The following is a 10,796-nucleotide window of genomic DNA, read 5'->3' on the forward strand; positions in this document are numbered from 1 at the left end:
CTATAATTGGAACCACCGTTTGATTCAGAAATTGCACTTCTGTGTATATATTTAAAGTAAGGGAAATCAGTACGTCAAAAAAAAAATCTGCACTCCCTCCCATATTCATTGCAATACTATTCACAAAAGCCAAGATATGAAATAAATCCATGTGTCCATCAATAAATTCATGAAAAAACAAAATATGGTATATATGTACAGTGGAATGTACCTCAGTTTAAAAAAACAAAAATCTGGTCTTTTGCAGCAACCTAGATAAAACTAAAGGCAATTGTTAACTGAAATACGCTAAACACAGAAAGACAGTTGTTGCATGTTTTTACTCATAATATGGAGCTAAAACTTTAAATCTCATGGAGGTAGAGAGTAGAATCATGATAAGCAGAGAATGGAAAGTGAAGTGGTATGGCCGATAAAGAGAAGTTTCTTAGGGGGGTACAAATACAGTTATATAAAATAGATAAGTTCTAGTATTAAATAGTACAATAGGAAAATTACTGTTAACAATAGTTTATGATATGTTTCAAAATAGCTGAAAGAGAAGAATTGTTACATTTCCAATACAAAAAATATAAATGTTTGTGGGAATGGGCATCCCTAGTACCTGATTTGATCATTACACACTGTAAACAGATATCAAAATGTCTCCTGAACCCCAAAATATACACAAATATTATATAACAATATTTTTAAAGGACAGGAAAAACTTTTCTGTTAAATGGGGGAATAGTAAGGATAGTCATCCCTTTTCTAAATAGGTGTTACATAATGGATTTTACTCCTTAAAGGCCCTGTTTCCTTCTCCTTGAAGTATATTATCTATTTTAATAAGAGGGCATCCGTGGGTCTTATTTTTCTAAGGTAATTTGTAAGAGTCAAATCTGTAATTCAGCATTATTATTTATTGGATCAGGGTATCTATGACAACTGTGGGATATTTTAGGGCAATGGGTGTTATGACCATGGATAATTTAGGCAGGACTATAATTCCTGTGATTAACTTGAGGCACTCTTGATTGTCTTCTATTATCCTCAAAATTACAGTGATTTCATTGTTTAAATTTAGTGGGATACAAAGGTATAATTGTAATTTGAGTCTTAGTGTCAATTAAGGTCACAAAAGTTTACCAGTTGATGCATTTTTAATGAAAGTTAAAGTTAACTAAAAACTTCTGTTTTAGTTGTGCAAAATCCAATAAGTGTCCTTTTTCTTTTATTGTATTCATTCTTTTATATATTTGAATTTCCAATTTGATGAGCTTATTTTCTTGCCCCCTCCACTATATCCAATTTTCCCTTCCTTCCTTCCTTCCTTCCTTCCTTCCTTCCTTCCTTCCTTCCTTCCTCTTTCTTTCTTCTTTCCTTTCTTTCTTTTTTCTTTCACTCTTTCTTTCTTTCCTTCTTTCTGTCTCTCTTTCCCTTTCTTCCTTTTCTTTCCTTTCTTCTTTCCTTCCTTCCTTCTTTCCTTCCTTCCTTCCTTTTCTCTCTTTCTTTCCCTCTTTCCTCTTTCTTTCTCTTTTTCTTTCTTTCTTTCACTCTTTCTTTCTTCTTTCTGTCTCTCTTTCCCTTTCTTCTTTATTTCTTTTCTCCTTCCTTCCTTCCTTCCTTCCTTCCTTCCTTCCTTCCTTCCTTCCTTCCTTCCTTCCTTCCTTCCTTCCTTCCTTTTTTCCTTCCTTCTCAGGTGCTTCACATAGAAACAGAACCAACACAGAGATCCCAAATCTATAGTGGGAGCTGGCCGACTTGAAAACCAGGAGAGATTTCCAGTCCAAAAGCTGTCAGCAGAGACATGGGAGAGTTGATAGTTCAGATGAAGCTGAAAGCCAGTTTATTTGAAAATTACCTCTTGTTCAGGGAAACTAGTTTTTTTTTTGTTGTTGTTGTTGTTCTATTTAGGCCTTCAACTGATTGGATGAAGTACACTCAAATTATAGACAACAATCTTTTTACTCAAACTTCGCTGATTTAAATGTTAATATCTACTAAAAACATCTTCCATCTTGACACATAAAATTAACCACTATACTGTCTTTCTCTTCCTCCTACTGTTTTTTGATAGTTACTGGATATATTTTGGGGAAAATTCCTTTATGCTTTGATTATATTTATAAGTTTCTTACTTTAGAGAGCCTAAAATTAATATTGTAAGGGTTAGGGGAAGGGTTGAACAATTCCTTGTTTGTGCCACAAGTATGCCATGAATAGTTTTCCATGTAATCCTGAGGATCTTTTTCATACATAAGAGATATAGGCAGCCACAACAGCAGCAAAGGTATTTTGTTGAGTCCTAGTGAGCCATCTGTCTTTAGGAGTACAGACTTAAGTAATTAAAATGTTCAAATAGTAATCTATCTTCCAAATAGTGATCTATCTTCCAAATAGTGACTTATCTTTCTTCACATGGGTCACTATCTAATGAGTCAGTATATTACACAGGTTATAGTCTTTCCACTGAGTAGAAAGAAGAGAGTGCAATACTTGTTTGAAACACACAATCAGTCACAGGGTAAGAAATTTTCCCCTGATATTTTTGTCAGTATGACTCAGGGACACTTTAAGGAGGAACCAACCCCCATACTCCTGCCCATAGGTGCCAATTAATTATCAAAACGTCCTACTTAGATCTGTTAAATCAAAAATAGAAGTGAAGAAGAACTGAGAAAATGTAGGATAAAGCATCACAGCTTTACGCTACAAGACAGACAAAAGGTAGAAGCTCAAAGTGAATGATGGCCATCAGGCAGGAAAGAGAGGCAATTAGCAAGCCAAAGCAAGATATGAAAGATCCCTGTTCATGGTAGCTATCACTTAGACTATCCTGCTCATAATACAAATTGTTGTAGCCACGCTATATAGACAGAATGGAACTCCACCAAGCAATTGGTTTGAATATCAAAACGATGATGCCATATACACACCAAGAAGATATGCAAAAGCTGATTACTTACACAATGGAAAATGCCTCTGAAGGTGGTCACAAAATGGCTTGATAGAGCAGAAAAAGATGGCTGACTTTGGGGTTTTATGATGGTTAAAACGTAGGGCAGGGGTTAGGGTTCCTATGTGCAGTCAAATGTCAAAAACTAGTCAAACTCTTTCTTACCACTTATTATTAAAAGATATTAAGGGTGTTTTCATGGGATTCTTGTTTCCAGCTAGGCAGAACATTGGGGAAAATGATATTAGAAGTGTTTTTAAGTAGCTTTAGTTGTTATCTGGTACTAGGTATTAGGATATTGTCTTGAGACTTGCTTCAAGCCTTTCTCATTACCCAGGTTTCAGTTTCTACATCTAAAACTGAGTGATGTGTTAGATTCCAAGGTTTTTCCAGCATTAAGATCTTAAAATCCTTTTCACAAACTGTGACAAAGACAAATAATGTGTGTTCACCACAGCTTCATTTTTGTCTTAGTCACACAAGAGGACTAGATTAAAATTGCCCCTAGCATCTAGATAAGGCAATGTAACTCATTTCTGGCCAATGGAATGTGTTGAAAGTGATGTGTATCCCTAAACTTCTTCATGTAATCTTCTGTCCACATCCTTTTTTTTTTTCCTATCTGCATGGTTGGAAGCTGAGGTGATGAAGTTACATAATGGAAGAAATCCCTATCCTCTGTTCACAGCTGGGAGTAGCGCCATCTAAAAGTGCTTTCTGATAATGTATATTCATATCAAACTTAGGGCAAGTGAGAGTTCCATATAATGATAAGGCACTGCAATTTTCAGATAGCTTTTACTCCTGTTAATGGGCTTTATCTTGGCTAATACAAAAACATTAAGTAATATCCACTGTCATAAATACTGATAGTAATGAGAGGAGTTAGCTAGTTGCTTTAGGTAGACAGCAAGGGAAGGGTCTCTCGAGATCTTCTGACCCATTGGTCAGTGCCTCATTCCCGCATAACATAAAAAGCAGCCTGGGGAAAAATCAAGCTGCTGGCACTGATAAAGGAACTAGCACAGGGGGTTGTGCCTAGACACATGCCCACAGCTGCACAGATAGGAGAACCTCCAGCACACTCAGATAAAAACTTGCACAAACCTCCAGCTTACTCAAATAAGGGAACAAGAGCCAACATAAAAACTCCTTTTTCTTTTGCATAATCAGCAGGCTTCCAGGAAAAAGTTTCTTCTTCTTTTGTGGGCATAAACACGGTGGGCTCCAGAGGGTTCAAGTGAGCAATTTCCTTTCCTTTTTGGACTGTGAGCCCAGCCTCTATGAATAATCTCTTCAGCTGCTGATTGGTTCTGGGCCAAGGTCCTGAGCCAAGCTTTCACTTCAGCTCCTGATATATCCTGTGCCAAGTTGAGTAGCTCCTATGAATCATCACTTCAGCTCCTGATTGGTCCCGGGCCAAGCTGAATCACACTTTCTTCAAGACAGCCCACAGATTAAGCACATTCTTCTGATTCCCAGGCGGTAAAAACCCTGGATCCCAGCATCATAGGGGGCAACCCATTTGAGCCCCAACTCTCCACTGGTGAAGAGCTTTCTTCTTTCACTTATTAAACTTTTAGTCCAACATTACCCTTGTGTCTGCACTCCTTAATCACCTTGGATATGAGACAAAGTACTCCAGGCATTATCTCAGACAATGAGAGACTTACATCTCAGTGCCTTGCTGAAATGACAACAGTTAGAAACAGAACAAATGCTGTATAATTGTCAGGGAACTTAAGTTGGTGTAATCTTTAGGTATTTTAGATACAACTAAGCTTTAGAAAAGAAATCAAATGTATGGTAATGCCAAAAATAGCAAACAGCATCTGGTTATTTTACTTAAAACTTGGTTTCTACACTGTAAGTTTTATAAATTCAAATAATTATATTGTGAATTTGTATCAAAATATAATAATTTGTATTTTAAAACTAGCTGTCCTTGTGTGAAATTAAAATAGGCTATATTAAAATATAAAGTACAGCCCAAGAATGTTTTTTACGTGTACATGATATTCAAATATATCATAAAGTAAAAATTGAAAGGTATGCCAAATTTTCTACAACGTTTTCTCTTAAAAGGTATTTTTACACACAGAAATTGGAATTCTTATTCCCAGTAATGGAATATATTAGGATATATTTGTCATTCTCATTTTTCTTTGTTTATATTTAAAATTTTATAAAATTGATGAATATTAATATTAAATAAGCTATACAAAATAACTTTGAAGTACCATTTTATAATCTCTATAAATCTTCATATACCAAGAAATAGAAATAATTTAGAAATAAAATTTACTAGTATTTATTTTATAAAATAGTATTAAAATCACAAAATAAACATTGAAGCTCAACTAAGTCTTAACATTTGCTAATGGGAAAATAGGGGTTTGTTTCACTTCTTATTTTCATTTATGTTGGAAAATTTTCTTATGAAAATGTTTCTTTAAAAAATGGTTATTTTTGACTACCACTCTGTGCCTAACACTATGTTGAATCTTCTGACATATACCAAAGTGGCCCTTGAGCAGGATTACAAAATGACATACGGAATGCCCAGTTTAAATTTGGTTTCAGAAAAAATACAATAAGTTTTAAAATATAAGCGTGACACAAATTTTACCTTTATTTATTATTATATTTGGTATATACTTAGACTGAAAAGTAACTTCTTTATCTGAAATTCCAATTTTACCGGGTGCTTTATGTTTCTATTTGCTAAACTTTTCTTGAGGTGACTGCTAGACAGTGTCTGGATAGCGTTGGCCAACCCATCTTCTCTCACCTCTTCTTGCTTATAGTTTTCAGAATAACTGTATAATGTGTTAAAAATGCAATACCCTGAGAGTGAGAAATGGCCCGAAGAACACAAACCTTGTCCACATCTCTTACACAGCATGTAATCTTTTGAGACAGTGAGACCAAATTGAGACAGCCCAGGCTCTGTTTGTCTCTCCACTAGAAATATAATATTCTTCAACACTTTAGTCCAGATCAACATGTAAATCCTAGTGTATATAATGCAGGACAGGCTACCTTTCAGAATCCTTTAGCTGTGGTACAACTGAGGCATGTGCAGTCAAGACTCCATCCATGACAAAGTTTTCCTGAGCCTTGGGTGAGTGACTAACAATGAATCCTAGACTTCTATTGTCCCTTGTTGCCTGTCTGTACATAATAAATACACTTCACATGACTTGTTCCAGATGAGTGTGTTCTTTCTCACCTGTATCAGGAAAGTTGCAAAACTGCAGTCCAAGATGCAATGAACAGAAGTGTTTGGACTTCTATTCCTGGTGGTTGCATAGTGATAATCTTTGCTGTCATCTATATAGTGGGAGTCCTCCCTTGAGATATGTAATCATTGAACGGGTTTCTTATAGACAAAGTTTACACAATAAATGACTTGGGAGCAGTAAACATACATTTTACTCAGAGCTAAAGTAAATCATTCATAAGATACATCTCTTAGAGTTATGGCCATATAAGCTTAGACATAAAAACTATTAGAGCTGGACTCTTCCTAAATACAGGTTGTGTAGACACTAAGGAGTATATTGGAGAACTGCTAATAGGGGTGAGTTATGCATCATTACTTTGTGTCACAGGACTGACATATTACAAATGAGATCTCTGGACATCAAGAGGAAGCTTGAGGTTAAGGTTGTGTCTCATGTACACACTGATAGGTTGTTTTGCTGAAAATAATCAATAGCTGAACACTGAAGTAAAAATAATTCATTAGCTTATGCTCTCCAAGATAAACAAATACCAGCCAAGAGTTTTACCATAATGCTAGCAAAATTCACCCATTTCCTCGTTCCATACAGGTTCTCCTTGCTTTCAAACTATCTGCTACTCTGATTTACCTTTTTCACACTCTAGCAATTTTTCTCTGTAAATAGATTCCCATCACTTAACTTTTGAGTTATTTTACCTTTCTATGTCTTGAATTCCTAACCTGTAAAATGAAAATGAAAATAAAACATGCATTATAGGATTATTAGATATGAGAATTAAATAGGACAATGTAAGTGCCTAATACAGTGCCTGTTAATGGCGAATAAATGTTTATTATTATTTGACAAAGAATAAAAAGAAACACTTTCATCATAAGTAGGATGATGATATGTTCCAAAATGCATAAACTTTAAGAACCTCTGAATTTGTTTCTATGTTTCCAGAAGATTTAGGAATATTTATAGAAGTACTTATAAAGTAGTACTTTAAGGCAATTAGTACTTAAAGAAGTACTTTAAGGCAATTAAAATAGATCTCCTTTAATGGATTTTAAAAAGTAGTTTGTCAATACCATCCTGAGGCAGAAAAATATTATCTACATGTTATACACATACACACACACACACACACACACACACACACACACACACACAACATAGAGGAAGATACAAATAAAGAGCTTATAGCTTTAAGTTGAAAATCACAGCCATAAATCAGACACGAACACAAAAATACAAAATTGACTAATTTATGTGTTTTAAACTTACCCTCAGTTTTTTAACCACTTTTATACTTTAGCTAGGATTGTGCTTCTGGAAGATGAGATAAATCGACATTACTTTCTTGATACAGTGTTAAAGCATTGTCACCATTATTTGTGAATGAGAATTTTAAGATTTTCTTTTCCCTATGTGTAATCCTATTGGAAGTTGTGGACTAAATTTTGGGTGAAGTGTATACAAGACACCAAGTGGTTATCTGGATATCTCTAAAGTCTATCTGAGTGCACAAAATACCCAGTCTGTTTCCATTAGTGTTTTCAACCAGAGGTAATTACTTTTGTTCCTGATATCTTTGAGAGACCCTGAAGGGGCCTTTATAGCAATATCCACTCCTGGTACCTATTTTCTGCATCAGGTTATTCTTGCATTGCTATAAAGAAATACCCAAGACTGGGTAATTTATAAAGAAACAAGGTTTAATTGGCTCACGGTTCAGCAGGCATTACAGAAAGCATTGTGTTGGCATCTGCTTGGAATCCAAAGAGGCCTCAGAGTGCTTAAACTCAAGGCATAAGGTGAAAGGGGGAATAGGCATGTCACATGGTGATAGCAAGAGCAAGAGAAATAAAGAGTTGGGGGAGGAGGTGTCACACACTTTTAAACTACTGGTTCTAGGCTGGGTTTGATGGCTTATGATTGTAATCCCAGCATTTTGGGAGGCTGAGCCAAGGCAGGCAGATCACTTGATGCCAGGAGTTTGAAACTAGCTTGGCCAACATGGCAAAACACCATCTCTACTGAAAATACAAAAAGTAGCAAGGCATGGTGGTGCATGTCTGTAATCCCAGCTCCTTGCAAGGCTGAGGCATGAGAATCACTTAAACTTGGGAGGCAGAGGTTGCAGTGAGCTCAGATGGTGCCACTGCACTCCAGCCTGGGTGACAGCGTGAGACTCTGCCTCAGAAAAATAGAAAATTAAAAAAAAATTTAAATCCTGCCAGGCACAGTGACTCACACCTGTAATTTTAGCACGTTGGGAGGCCAAGGTGGGTGGATCACCTGAAGTCAGAAGAAGTTCGAGACAAGCTTGGCCAACATGGTGAAACCCCATTATATTTTTAGTCTCCACTAAAACCACAAATTGTATTTTTAGTCTCCACTAAAAATACAAAAAAATTAGCTAGGCATGATAGTGGGTACCTGTAATCCCAGCTACTGGGGAGGCTGAGACAGGAGAATCGCTTAAACCAGGAGGTATAGGATTGCAGTGAGCTGAGACTGTGCCACTGCACTCCAACATGGGCAATGAGAGTGAGCCTCCATCTCAAAAAAAAAAGAAAAAAGAAAAGAAAAGAAAATTTGAAAAATGACTAGATCTCACGTGAACTCTCAGAGTGAGAGCTCACTGTCATCATCACCAAGGGGATGGCCCAAACACCTCCTACAAAAGCCTACTAGCAAAATTGGGGACAAGATTTCTACAAGGTACTTGTGTGGGGACAAATATTCAAAGTGTACCAGGGAGTAATTCCCTACTTCTAAAGAACAAAGAAGACTTCCATCCACAAACATTTTCACTTGAATAGAAGTGCCAATAAATGTTCTGTTCAAACAGAAAAAAAAACAAAACAAAACAAAAAAAAACCAGGAAGAAATCCAATAACAGGAAGTGACTCTCTGTTATGCTACAACAGACAAATGTCCAGAGCACTGGATTAGGAGTTGTGCTTTAGCATCATAAATCCCTATTTCCCAGCCAAAAAGACACAAAGGGTCAAAAGTGCCACATTTATACCTAGGTAATAACAGTGAGGTGCAAGGCTTGGTCATGGCTCCATTAGAGCTAAAGCACAAGAAAACTGTCAAATAAAAATAATTTCCAGCATAGGGAATAAGTTTATTCAGGAGAAAGTTTATTGCAACAGGGAGAACACTCCAATCTTGAAAATCTGCAAGTGTCTCAAAATGTAATAGAAAAATATTTTCTTTTATCAGGTAAGGAGAAAGAATCAAAGATTTCCGAAACTTTTAAAAAGACATTGAGCAAGTAAGGGAAATAACCAATGGAATCTGACAAGAAAATTGTCTCTCTGTGTTAAGTGATTGCCCGAAAAAACCCTGAGAAATGTGTACATTCTAGTTTTTGGTGCTTGCCCAGACTTGGGGCAAGTAAAGTTAAGGGGCCTGAAGGAAGGTGACAAGCTTGACTCAATCTGGATCAAAGACAAAGTAGAGGGTAAGAAATGAGAAACCGTGAATGTTTGGTTAGATCAATATCATCACACAGCTCAAGAACACATGTTTTCCTGATTATTAGTAATGTTGAGCACCCTTTCATGTTCCTGTTGTTCATTTGTATCTTCTTCCATGATATTTATTCAAGTTGTTTGCCCATTTAAAAAATCAGGTTATTTGTTTGACCTATCAACTCACATCTGTTACAATGGCTATTATAAATAGACAAATAAAACCCAACAGATAACAATTGTTGGTGAGGATGTAGAGAAAAGGGAACCCCTTCACACTATTGGCAGGAATCTATAAATTGGTGCAGCCACTATGAAAGATATTGCAGAGATTCCTAGAAATGTAAGAAATATAGTTAACATTTGATCCAGCTATCTCATTTCTGGGTATATATTCAAAATAACTGAGGTCAGGATTTCAAAGCTGTAGCTCTACTTCGATGTTCTTGAGGCATTATTCATGAGTTTGGATCATAATCCCTGAAGACAAAATCCCAAACACCCTAATGTTAAATGTTGAAATCTCAAAAGATTAAAATTCCCAATATCTAAATCCTGAAAGTCTAAAATGCCTAATGTCTAGATTTCTGAAAATCAGAATTACAGGATATCAGCATCATGTTAAACAGAAATATTACCTTGTTATTTCCTTTATTTGGAAATTAAGTATGGTTTAAAGACATGCCATGGTGGACTTAATTTTAGGTATCACGTTATCTAGATTAAGAAATACCTAAAAACCTGGTAAAAAATTATTTTGGGTGTATCTATTAGGGTGTTTCCTGAGGAGATTAGTGAGTCTGAGTGGAATAATTGGGGAAGACTTGCCCTCAATGGGCATCATCCAGATAGCTGGGAGCCCAAAAAGAACAATTATAGAAGGCAAATGGGTATCTCTCTGAGAGCTGGGATAGATTTCTTTTTGCTGTATTTGACATCAGAACTGCAGGCTCACTGACCTTTGCATTCCAAGACTTAAACCATTAGTTCCTGGGATTCTGAGGCTTTCAGCCTAGGATTCAGTGTTACACCATTGGCTTCCCTTGTTCTCAATGTAAAAATGTTGAAATTTCTTTAATAAATAAAGATACATCCTTTTTGTACATCTGTGTTTGCAAAAGACAAAATACCTAGATATCTCAG

This window comes from Cebus imitator, unplaced genomic scaffold, assembly GCF_001604975.1.
Source record: "Cebus imitator isolate Cc_AM_T3 unplaced genomic scaffold, Cebus_imitator-1.0 Scaffold769, whole genome shotgun sequence".
Taxonomy (NCBI): Eukaryota; Metazoa; Chordata; class Mammalia; order Primates; family Cebidae; genus Cebus; species Cebus imitator.